This window comes from Mus musculus, chromosome 17, assembly GCF_000001635.26.
Source record: "Mus musculus strain C57BL/6J chromosome 17, GRCm38.p6 C57BL/6J".
Lineage (NCBI taxonomy): Eukaryota > Metazoa > Chordata > Mammalia > Rodentia > Muridae > Mus > Mus musculus.
This window is the reverse complement of record NC_000083.6, coordinates 94,163,820-94,177,262: the sequence shown is the minus strand read 5'-3', so window position 1 is coordinate 94,177,262 and position 13,443 is coordinate 94,163,820. Positions and strand designations below refer to the sequence as shown.

General features: G+C 38.0%; 1 long non-coding RNA gene across 2 annotated transcripts; it reads left to right on the top strand.

Moving 5' to 3' along the window:
- Positions 1-446: 446 nt before the first annotated feature.
- Positions 447-12,706, top strand: Gm32512. Of its 2 annotated transcripts, none has more exons than XR_877118.2 (4): positions 447-511; positions 1,207-1,298; positions 12,333-12,483; positions 12,637-12,706. It is a non-coding gene; the product is annotated as a predicted gene, 32512 (long non-coding RNA). The 2 variants fall into 2 exon arrangements; XR_385917.3 differs by having other exon boundaries at positions 12,597-12,675.
- The last annotated feature ends 737 nt before the right edge of the window (positions 12,707-13,443 follow it).

The following is a 13,443-nucleotide window of genomic DNA, read 5'->3' as shown; positions in this document are numbered from 1 at the left end:
AGACAATATTTTTTATATTTACCACTTGGCTAAAGAAAACCACAGATTTCTGTGATCTGAGTAGTGTACTGATGTAAGTTAAAAAATTATTTACTCCAATTGTTTTGTTCTATCACTCCATTATTTTAACTCTCTTCTCCCATGTTTATGTAGTTCTGGACACAATTTTGGTTTCTCGACCCTCTCTTCACCTATTTCATACTTCTTTACATTTGTCTTATTGGCATACTTTTTGGGTAATTTATTTGCAACCAACTTCGAGCTCATTTTAAATTTTCCTTCAGCTAGCTATAATTGATTTTCTTTTTGATCTATCTGCTAGGTTTTACATTTATAAATATTTTATAATTTCTAAAAATTATCTTCATTTATTTAAAAATATTAATTTTCACACTCCATTTCTTTCATTTAATTACAGTAGCAATTTAAGTACATGGAATATTTACTGAAGCATTTGAAAAAGAATAATTTCTTATTCTTTTTCTGGATATTCGTCTTAATGTACTTGTAGGTATGTTGATTTTGTTGCCTATCACCGATTACACTTATACCCTTCACAGTTTTCTGTTATGAAACTTGATATGAGATAATTCTTTGAGATCTGGATTTGATACATTCAGCTGCTAAATACTTTTATTGTCTCTATTAGTCATCTGATCATGATGCCCATTTGGTACAACTTCTTAGTCTTTGTTAGCAACTTAACTCTGAGATATTGAAGTTGAAACATAGATTATAAGGGCAAAATTTTGTTTCTTCCTTCTAAGAAGGACTGATGCATCCACACTTTGCAACCAAAGAGTACACATGGCTCCAGCAGCATATATAGTAGAGGATAGCCTTATCTGGCATTAATGGTAGGAGAGGCCCTTGGTCCTGTGAAGGCTCAATGTCCCAGTGTAGAAGAATGCCAGGGAGGTAAGGTGGGATTGCGTGGGTGGGAAGCACCCTCATAGAAGCAGGGGGGGGGGTTGTGGAGGGGAAACCAGGAAAGGAGATAATATTTGAAATGTAAATAAATAAGAATATTCAATAAAAAAGAGCAAAATTGTGCTTTGAAGTCAGGGAGACTTGAGGAGGGGAGGTGAGTTGTCAATCTCTCCATTTGGTAGATTTAATTCTTATTTATCTTCCAGGATTTTCTAGAATTGCTTGCAAAGATCTTCTATACATCCTTTCATTTGAGTTTTGTTACTTATCTTGTAGGTTTTTGTACTGCCAATGGGACTGGAATTTAAAATGAGCATGGCTGGACAGATGCTTCCTGGAAAAATCTGGTTTTCAGCTTCTCCTTCAAGGTGGATTCCTGTGCACTTGCTTTCAGCTTCAGAACATGCTTGGCTTTCTTGCTTTCACAGGAAATTGTCTAGAAAATGTTTTTAATACATTTTTAATTCTTTAGATCAAAGAGAACAGTGCTCTTAGGATCTGGTATAAAGAGTGAAAGAGGGCCATTTTTAGTTGCTGATTTGGAGGCATTTGTTCCTGGCCACATCCTCTAGGTCACACATGTCCGTCCTAAACAATGTGATGGTCAGAGAAATTGATAGCTAATAGCATTTCTTCTTAAAAGGGAATTTGGCAAGTAGAGACATTAACCTACTATGCTTTGAAAGTAATTGACACCCTTAGTTTCAGACCAGAATTTCCACCCTCTCAGAGATTCTACAATCATCTTTTTTGAGTCAACAAATATTTATACTCTTAGAAAAAAAATATTCATCTTCCTCTCTAGGTTACTGGGCTGTTTCTCACCAGAACTGACATTTTTCAGTGGACCTCTTTACGAGAGACATGTCTATGGCAGTGGCCTTAGGAACCACTTGGAAGTGCAATAAGATGAAAAAGACAGAATGTTAATATACTGAGTGATATTCTTGAAGATCAATTAGTATATATAATTTATTTTAACCAAAATAAACACAAGTATATTCAAATGTTACAGAGCAAGATATACACATTAAGTACAATATCATAGCCTTGATCCATGTTGCTTTGTCTACTTGGTGGCAAGTTCCTGTGCCAAAGTTTACTTTTATATGAAACATTATGAGCTAACATTCTTTAAATAGACTTTTAGTTGTGTCACCAGTATTTGACATGGAATTTCAAGCTGTGATTACACTTACGTAATAAAAACCATCATCTCTAGATAAATCTCTTTTTCACATGATGCTATGGAAAAAAAGCATAGACTTCACCCCACAGATTTCAAAACTCAAAGATACAATGCTGTTTGTATGTAGTGCTTGTTGCTATTAAGATTTCTGGGTGGTTTACAAAACAGAACTTTGCACATTTTGAATGGGGAAAGGATGTAAGCAGCAGTCAGTATTAATACAAATCTAAGGATCTTTCTTAATAGCATTGAACCATATCATTAGCACAAGTCCTAAAGGTCCTCTGGGGTGTGTGTGTGTGTGTGTGTGTGTGTGTGTGTGTGTGTATCAAGAAAAATCTCTCTTGTTCTTGTATACCCTCAATAAATTAAATATGTTCATAAAACAAACAACCCTGTAATAGTTCCTCTCCGGTAGCTGAGGAGTCAGACACTCTGTGGAGACATTCCTAGAAAAATGTAAGTACTTAGGGAGGAATGAGGTATGCTGGCACTTTCAAAATACCAGAGAGACAGTAAGGATATTTCTTACACTGAAAACATTATTTTTGTTCTAGGCATGCTCATAGAAATATTCATGATTCTTTACATATATGTATGACTCTGCTTGAGATTCTATGCAGTTACTATGAGAAAGGTACTCCTATGACTGTCCTCTGGCCCAACAGGCTGTTATGGCACATATGATGGGAATTGGATGGAGACTGAGGTAATCCTTTTTTGGAATTGGCTGTATTTTGAGCTGGGTTGGTAAGCGGTCCACATACCTTAAGTATGCTCCCACTGCCAAAATGGGGAGTTACGACTCATTGGTAAAATGGGGAAGGTCTTTTGTGCTACTGATCAGTTCATGATCCACCGTGGGCTCTGTATGCTACTGCTTAAGGGGAAGTATCACTTGTCTTAACACCAATACATAATGTAGAATGCTTGCTTGCCTGTCCGTTTCTATGCTGAGAGGCCTTTGAATGGCTCTTCTCCCTGAGGAACTGCCAATATGAAAAGGAACAACTACTGGGATCTAGTGCTGGGCTTGACCTGAACATCATTGTAGGCTTCTTGAAAATATTTATTTAAATCCTTTAAAATATTTATTTACTAAATTTTGAGATAGAATCTCATGTAGCTCACACCAGCCTCAAACTCTTTATGTAGTAAGAACTGTTCCTTCTGATTCTTCTGTTTCCATCTCCAAGAACTGTAATTATAGGGATATACCAGTACTTCTAGTTTGTGCTTTGCTAGAGATGGTACCTAGATATTCATACATGCTAGGAAAACATGGTATGAACTGAGCTGTTTCCTTAGCCCTTGATTGAAAAATGTTGTTAGCTGCCGACAAGATCCATTCACAAGGCTTCCACCCAAGCTCTCGTCTTCACAGTCCTCAGCTACATGTAGAGTTCCTACCCATGTTTGTCTACCAGGATGGGTTGAGACCTTCTAAAACAAGCCTTCATTGAAGTTGTTTCTGTTGGATATGTTGTCATGGTAATAAAAGAAATAACTAAGTAATGAGAGAAGTACCTAATGTTACAACCATGATTCCTGCTGAAATGGAATCTGCTCCTTAGAGTTCTTTATACACATACTCACATCAGATATAGATATATCACAGAACATAGCTTATCAGTCCCTAGAGTTAGCAATCCAGTAGGTCTGTTTTTCTGTACTAACACAGGAAGGAATGAGTGTTATATATTTGAAAGATAAACTAAGTGTAAGCACTTAGAGGTTTTTATATTTTTCCAAGATCACTTCTTTCTTCTAACTTGAGAACATCTTCCTTTGGCATTGTCTATGAATACACATCCCACTTAGCTTTTTTTGTGAATGAATCTGTATACCATAGGAGTCTTTTAAAAATAAAAATTACTTTCAAAATTGCTTCAACAACTCAAGCATGCATGGTGTGCTAAATAAAAATAGATTAAAGTATTATCATCAAAGTGCCATTTTAAGTGCTGAGAAAAATGGACACATCATTTTGATAAATAATGGTAATGTTGAAGGGATATGTAGATTTTCCCTTTTTTCTTAGGAGATGCAAACCCACACCCGTTAAAAAGAAGTCTGGGATGATGTCATGGTAGGCTAGTTCTGTGCCAAGGAAACATTCATTATCATCTATTTTAACAAAAGTGCTGATGGCTACTTCTCTATAATAAATTCTTCTTAAGTAATAGACCTGTGTCTTTGGTATGGGGCTACACTTGAATATCTGAACTTAGCACTTTTAGTACACAGAATACTGCGTTGAAATAGTACTAAAAGCAATAATAAGACCTATGGGGATGATGCCTGTCCTTAAATAAATAGTCTTTGTACTGAGCAAAACTCAAAACACGTTTCTTGAGTCCCCCTGCAAATGCTTTCTTGATGAAGTCCAAAATACCCTGTTTCAAATTATTTATAACTTTTAATATCAACATGGGTTTTATCTGAAAAGAGCTCAGAGGCTTCACCTAGTCAGCTCTCTTATTTGTAAAAGAGACAAGAGGACAACTTTGGCTGAAGTACTTGAGTTCTCTTGTTAATGGTTCCAAGAAAGGAGTAGACGGTCTAAAATAAATTCACTCTATTTTACATTTAATCCTTGAGAACTTGGAAGGGTATAAACCAGCTGGAGGCCTTCTTGTGTCAGGCAGTCTTCTTTCAAAAATGAAGGTTGCTCTGCCACCTCCATAGCTATTTCCTCTTCTTTGCATCTTTCTAGACTTCACTCCTGGAAATATGCTCTATACATAATAGTTCTTAATAAGTGAAATTTACTTGAAAGTTTTCCTTATTGAAAACGACGACACCATTGCATACACTTGCAAGTGTTTGTTGCAAGGACCATGATATAGCTTTCTCTTGTGAGACTAGGCAGGGGCCTAGCAAACACAGAAGTGGATGCTCACAGTCAACTATTGGATGAATCACAGGGCCCCCAATGGAGGAGCTAGAGAAAGTATCCAAGGAGCTAAAGAGACCTGCAACCCTGTAGGTGCAACATTATGAACTAACCAGTACCCCGGAGCTATTGACTCTAGTTGCATATGTATCAAAAGATGGCTTAGTCGGACATCACTAGAAAGAGAGGCCCATTGGACAGGCAAACTTTATATGCCCCAGTACAGGGGAACACCAGGGCCAAAAAATGGGAATGGGTGGGTAGGAGAGTGGGGGGGTGGTGTGGGGGACTTTTGGGATAGTATTGGAAATGTAATTGAGGAAAATACGTAATAATAAATAAATAAATAAATAAATAAATAAATAAATAAATAAAAACAGCAAAAAAAAAAAAAAAAGCATGATTGACATTAAACAATGCAGTCTTGATTCTGTGGGAAATAACCCCAAGACTCCAAGATTTGCAAAAAAGTAGTTTAGTGAGGAGTTTGTCAGTCATGGGTGAATCCCTTGAAAAATTAGGAAAGTGTGACTGGGCATGAGAAGATGATAGTTTTCAGGAGTATCTTGACTGGTTCTACACATTGCTTTGTTGTCCTGCTAACTATTGCTGGAAAGAGGGACATGTTGAGAAAGGCAGTATATCCTTTAGAGTTCTCTTTCTAAGCATCAAGTCATCAGTTTCCAACATTATTAAAGGGCTATCTGGGGTACACTACTGCACCCATAACAAATAAATATTTGTTGAGTGAATTAGCAGTTACTGCTTTTAAGTATAGGTGATTTCCACGTTGTTGAAGCAAGGAGGAAAAGAGATGATTAATTTAAAAGCAGCAGCATTGTTTTTAAAAGCTTAAGAACACAGTGGAAACATGAGAATATTGTGATGCCTCTACATTTGAATGGTGGGATTGAGAATTATAACAGGGGTGCACAGGGTAGATTTGGGAAACCTCTCTAATCCTTGAGACTGACAGGCCATTGCCTGTTTCCAAGATAGGGTGATTGTTTTTTTGCTTCCCTCTCCATCTTATACTATGACTGTCCTGCTTCCATTTACTGCTTTTTGTAGTAATATGACATGGATCTACACTTTTTCTTCTGACCTCCCTACTCCTGAAACTTAATATATACTTGTTTATCATTAATTAAAGATCTAGGTCAAGACTCTGCTTCTTTAAGCTCTTTCTGTGTCTTCTCTAGGTACTAGGTAGTATTTGAAGTTTCCTCTTTTACTTAGCCTCTCTATTGAATATGTTCTGTATTTGAAAAACCTCCCTAATCCTTGAGACTGATGGCCATTGTCTGTTTCCAAGATAGGAATTTATTCATTGATTGCATGTTTGACTCATTTTCTCAGACTATAAATCTTTGGCAATAAGAAATTCTGTACTTATTTGAGTGACTTCCACCTAGCATTGTGTTTGGCAAATATTAAGTATGCAAGGCTGTCTATAAACAGAGTTAATGGATTACATGATAGTTGTGTAGGATTATAGAAGGTAGAGGGCACTTGGAGGGGGTATACTATAATTTAGCAGAAAAAAATGCCCATGAAGGAACACATGAAATAAATCTAGGAAATTATGTGGCAGAGGACTCACTTGAGCAGCTAGAATTCAGATTGAGAGGACTCTGAACACTTGTCTAAGAAGTTTGGTATTGTTCTTGGTTTTTTAATATCAGCATGCACACAAAGTCTCCTTTAAACCTAAGTCAGTGAGTCATTAGTTGAGTGAAAGGATCATTTAAGCAATTACTACAAGTCACTCAGATAAGGCAAAAGCATCTTCTTGAACAAGCACTGTAACATACAGTCCACAGATAGGCAGCATTGGGGTACTAGATAGGTAAACCCAGGCCAGGTCCAAAATGGAGCATGGCTGGTCATAGCAGGCAGTGCAGGAAGCCACATGGGAAACACGTGACAGGAAGAAAGCTGTATTATCTCTTGGCAAGACACCAATATGATCCCACACCTTGCCATCTTGAAGGCCTGCTTTCAGATGGGTGGAATGAGAATTTAGAGAACTTGGCAGCAGGTAATAGGTAGAGTCCAGCAAGCCAGCTGGCAGTAGAACTCTCTGGATGAAGTAATGAGAGAATAATGAGAAACCAACCACAAGACCAAGGTTTGGAAGAGAATCCATTCCACTCTGTGTGAATACCAGAGAGAATGACATTGGAGCCATGTATCCTAAGACTGTAATAGCAAGCGAAGCAACATGACAGTGTGGGGTTCTGAAAGTGATATACAAGGAGTGAGGTGATTACAGTAACAGGGCAACATCAAATATGCACGAGGCATACTCAGTAACCTCTAATAGAAAGGGTCTCTTGAGACACAGAGAAAATAAATCAGTCTTCAAGCCTGGAATGTGTTTGGGATACAACCATATAGTTACTAGTTTGATAGCAACAGTGCGCATTCTGTGGAGACTTTGTAGTTGTCATATCAGGTTACGGCAACCAAAGGATCTAGTCTGTTATTTGCCAATGTTTCTTTGCCTCAGGTTGCTACTAAAGAGTGCTGTTATCTACTCCCATGGTTTCTGCTTTGAGCTCCTGGTTTGTGTCTCTCAGTGTCTGTTTGCAATTCCTCATGATTAGTTTCCACTGAAGCAGGGTTCTCAAAAGAGATTTTCTTTGGCGGAGCGAGAGAGAAAATTGGCTGGTCTGTCTCAGTCACCCACCAGGCTCCTGACATACATATAACCTCTTTCGCTAAGCTCAAATATCATCACTGGCTTTACCAGCTATAGTCCTTTTTTAAATTTTGTTTATTAGATATTTTCTTCATTTATATTTCATAAGGTTTTCCTGAAAGTCCCCTATACCCTCCCCCTGGCCTGCTCCCCAAACCACCCACTCCCACTTTCTGGCCCTGGCATTCCCCTATACTGGGACATATGATCTTCCCAAGACCAAGGGCCTCTCCTCCCATCTGTGGCTTACGAGGCCATCCTCTGCTACATATGCAACTAGAGACACAGTTCTGTGGGGTACTGGACTGGTTAGTTCATATTGTTGATCCTCCTATAGGGTTGCCGACCCCTTTAGCTCCTTGGATACTTTCTCTAGCTCCTTCTTTAGGGGCTCTGTGTGCTTGTTTGGTTTCCTCTTTCCAAGCAGAGGAAAGATTAACATGCCTAAAGACTCATCATGTACTGCTCTACTGCAGTGAAGATGAAGCAAGAAGAAAACCAAAATGGGAGTTACAGGAAGTCTGATGGTATGTTGATCCAAGGTCTACAAAGTTAAAACTACAGGGTAGATGGTTGCAATGAGACTTATATGAGGAATATTAGACAGGAATGGTTGTTAAGCAATCCAGGTAGCTTAGTATGTCTACTCTTTATCCATAGAATTCCTTTAAAGAATCTTTCAGGAAGATTCTGTATGTTCTAGGAAACTAATAAAAAAAATGCTGAGAATTGAAGTATACCGGCCTCTGTTTTGTACTGTACTATACAATGGCCACAAACAAGGAGTTTAGCATGAAAGTAGAAACTCCTGGTTTGTTTAAGATGGTGTCAAATATAGGAACATCACCAGAAAACACATGAGTTAAAACACTAGTGATATTTAATATAAAGCTCCAATTTATGCTTAGCTCAGAAAACAAAGATGGTTTAGAATGCAACCACCCCATTCAGACGGGTACAAGGTATAATGAATATCTCTGTGTCAGCACCTCATTAGTTATTAGAGGGAGAAAAGCAATCTGCCAGCATTTAAGCACAGGCAGCTTGCTAAATGGAATCAGGACAGATCAGCTATGAGATGCTCTCACAGCATCAGATGTTGGGATCGGAAGACTGTGAATTACAGGGCACTTCATGCTGCAGAATGATTCTGGGATAGTATGAATTGCAGAGTGAGACTGACTCAGCAAAGGAGGAAGGAAGGAATGGGGAGGAAGGACACAAATGAAAACAAAACCAACAAAATGTGTAAAAAAAAAAAAGATATTTTACCCATTGTCCCTAAAAGAACAATCTACCTTTTGTTTCCTCATTATATGGTCCCCATTAGTTTGTTTGTTTGTTTGTTTGTTTGTTTGTTTATTTATTTATTTATTTATTCACTTTACCTCGTCATCACAGCTCCCTCATCCTCCCAGTTCACCACTTTCACAGCTCCTTTCTTACCCATCCCTTTTACCTCGGAGAAGCAGGAGGTTCTCCCCTGGCTAACAACTCACCTTGGTACCTCAAATCACTACAGGACTAGGCAATCCCCTCAACTGAGGCCAGACAAGAGAGCCCAGTTAGAGGGACAGGATCCACAGGCAGGCAACAAAGTCAGGAACAACCCTTCCTCCACTTGAGGGGCCTGCATGAAGACCAAGCCACTGATCTTCTACATATGCGTGTGTTTGTGTGTGTGTGTGTGTGTGTGTGTGTGTGTGTGTGTGTGTGTGTATGTGTGTGTGTTAGCTTCAGCCCTTGTATGCTCTTTGGTTGATGGTTCAGTCTCTGGGAGACCCTAAGGGTCCAGGTTAGTTGACTCTATTGGTCTTCTTCTTGAGTTCCTATCCTCTTTTGGTTCTTAAAACCTTTTACCAATTCTTCCACAAGACTTCTCAAGGTCCTTGTTTCAGTCAGCTTCTTGTCTTTTATAATTAACAAAATGTTTTCCATTTTTTTATCATACGTCATTTTTAACAAGACCTTTGGGCATAAAGCATCATCTAGGCACACATGTCTGATAGTTAAGCCAGACATTAAATTCAATGTCATCCGCTTCATTCCTCTCTCAGATGTCAGGAAGGGCTAGACAATGGGAGAAACACACCATGAGCACACCAAGTCATTTCTATATTATTAATATATGCTGCATTTAATGCTATTCAAGGGCCTGTCATAGAGTGAAATCGAATTTCTGTCAACTTTGCAAGCTGCTCAGCTCCTTGAATTCATTGTGCAGATACTAGCCTTGGATTATATCGTAAGGTCACAGTAACAATTCCCAAGAATATGTCCTATAATTTTCAGCAACTTTTATAGGAAAGTAGATAAATACATTCTAGTCATTGAGAGTTTCACCACATAAAGAGGCTAATACTTTGTGTCTATTTTTATCACTGTATTTAAAAATCTCACCATCACATCCATATCCTAAATATATTGCTTCCAGAGTCACTGTCCAAACTTTCTCTTGAATTTTCATATTCAATACACACACTAAAGATTACATTGAACTGGGAGAAGTAAAAGTTGGAAAAGTGAATCACTCAGTGTATAATTTGGGAAGGATGGCTATGTACCATGCACTTTGCTGGCACTGAAGATGTAAAACTATGAACAAGCTGGAAGTGGCTCTGTTCTTATACCCTGCCAACTAAGTAATGCATGAAAGTAACCTCCATTAGTGTTCTTAATAAAATAAATTTCTACAAAATAAGGAACTTAATATAAGGTAGCCAAAGAACTTGAAGTAGGTGTTACTGATGGAATAAGTGTCAGTAGGTCAGGAGAGACAATTGCAAACAGAACACAATGAGTTCACAATGATGAGTTGGAGAAGGGCTTGAAATTAGATGAGCCAAAAGAATCCAGCCTTTTAGGCTCAGGCAGTGTGAAATGGAAAGAGGTTTAAGATGCCTTTGAACTCTGTGATCTGTGTAACATGCTCATTTTAAGTATTGTTGAAATCATTTGATGAGTTTGTAAAATATCAAGTTTTGTATTCTTTTTTTTTTTTTTTTTTGTATTATGATGTGAATGTCCAAAATGCCAAAAGATTTCAGGAAAGGGAGAACAGACTAGATAAAAGACTATAAGTTCAGAGTGGTTTTGTGAGGTTTCCATCCCTTAACAAGGTTATCTGGGCAGAACCTCAGGTTCAGTCAAGTTCGTGGCCAGACAGCATAGCAGATCTCTGAAACATTGGATCCTGGATCTCCTGCTATTTCTGCCAAAGGAGTGACTTATCCCATATTCATTCCTCAAGAAGGCACAGGATAGGGGCTTGTTTCAGGGGCAAGCCCATATATGTGCCAGCTGTTTGTTTCTTGTGTTTTTTTTCTTTTTTCTTAATATTTTTTGCCTATTTGTTTTCTAAATAGGAAAGTGTATGGGTAGAGAAGAAAGGTGGATTTGGGAAGAGTTGGAAAAGGGGAAACTGTGATTGGAATAGATAGTATAAAATATTTTTTAATTAAAAAATTTAAAGAAATGCCTAACAGACTTTCTTATCTAGAATAAATGACTTTTCAGTATCACTATAAAAGAACTTTTGTATGAGTTATGCCTGCCTGAAGGTAGATATTCACCCTCTTTCATATTGAATTAAAATTTACATTGGTGTTTGCTATTTTTTATTTTATTTTTTTAATTTATTTTTATTTTATTTATTTATTTATTTTATTTTCCTGTATTAACATCCAAATTGCCACAGATCCCATTGATATTTCCAATGAGACATGGCTGGCTATTATAGGTGATTTGAGAATGATGGCAACAAGCAGACTATGCTAACTCTGAAGAGAGACTTTTTCAGTTAAGTGTTCATATTGATCGTGGTCCTGGAATTGTTCACAGTGAATAAACCAGTCCAGTGATTCCCTTGTGCACCAGTTCTCTCCAAACAGCCACAGATTTGTAACTATGGAAACTGAAGTGTAAAAGTAATTAGTGGGCATTTCCAACAAGTAAGTCTGGTTTTAATCACATTGTCTTTAGGTAATTTGCATACATCGTCTAATTGTTGGAGACAATAAATAGCTTTTCCTGGTCTCTAATGAATAATTACCTGAGCAGAAAGACTGGATTTTTGTTAATGACCCAAGAGATTCAAATGTATTCAACACACACCCTGCTAAGACTAGTTCTATCTTTGGGAGATGGAATGCAAAGAGATAAATAAAAGAAAACCATGTTTTCACTAAGTTCACATTCCCTTATCCTTGTTAGCTTGTCTTCAAAGAACATGAGTACAAGTCTCAGTTTTGTTCTCTCCACAAACAAATTCTAGACAGAATGATCAAGTTTCCAAGTCTTTCCCAAATGTTAACAACAAAGTGGTAGCAGTCTGTCTTTCAGATGAGCAGAACAGCAGGTCCTCCTGGCCTCTTGAGAGCACTAGCAGGAATCTTCCTTGTCCTGCCGGCTATCAGGGATCTTTGCTTTCTGTGACTCAGACAGCTCTGCATCTCTTTTTTTTAATTCGATTCCATGACTTGGTTGGCCAAACTAGAGTGCAGTACAAAAGTGAGGAGAAGCTGTTTTTGTGGTTGAGCTATAAGGATGGTCACTTTCTTTGAGTGTTCTTTCTTTCACTGGACTCTTTTTGCATCATTTTCTTTTCTTTGCAGGGTCAGTTGCCATGTCTCAACACATGTGGTAAAGAAGCAAGGCCATCTGACCAACACTGCTTGAATAACTAAGTCTTCAACCTGAAAGCTCTCAGAAAATGTATTTGGGCCAACAGCCTGGGAAGTGATCTTCCTCAAGTTGTGTTATCAGGTGATATTTTAAGTTTTCAGTGATGGTTCAGGGCATAGTTTATTATAAGTGTTGAGAAATTAGAATATAAGCAAGCTTCCATAATTTGAGTTTTATGGTTTTGAATGTTTCAGGTCTGTGATATAATTATTTATCTTTGCTGAATTGTTGAAGGTATGCGGCATGCATCTGTAATGAATGACACATACAACGTGCCAGGAATTTTATGATGATGGAACAAATGAGCAGAAAGGGATGGAAATTGGGAGGTAAGACTGGTATAACATGAGAGTTTAGAATTAGATACGATGGGGATTTTAGCATATGCTATGTGCAGACTGATGCCTGAGAATCATATTTAATCTTCAAGGTCCTTTGTATGTCTCATTTATACGAACAGAGACAGGATCAGCTAATGTCAGAGAAGAACTTGGCATCTGAGGTACACAGAACATTTTCTAGATCCTGTCCTTTCAAGGCAGGAGTGAGAGAAAACACTTCTGCAGCACAGATGTCCTTAGCTATGGCAACTTATGGTTTCACATGGAGCTTGAAGCTTATTTCTTTCTTTTCTTTTTTTTTTTTTTTACATTTTTTTAATTAAGTATTTTCCTCATTTACATTTCCAATGCTATCCCAAAAGTCCCCCATACCCACCCCCACAATCCCCTACCCACCCACTCCCCCTTTTTGGCCCTGGCGTTCCCCTGTACTGGGGCATATAAAGTTTGCAAGTCCAATGGGCCTCTCTTTGCAGTGATGTCCAACTAGGCCATCTTTTGATACATATGCAGCTAGAGAGAAGAGCTCCGGGGTACTGGTTAGTTCATATTGTTGTTCAATCTATAGGGTTGCAGTTCCCTTTAGCTACTTGGGTACTTTCTCTAGCTCCTCCATTGGGGGCCGTGTGACCCATTGAAGCTTATTTCTTGTTGGATCCAACATTGGATTGACATGATCAGGTAGCTAAGGATTATGTTA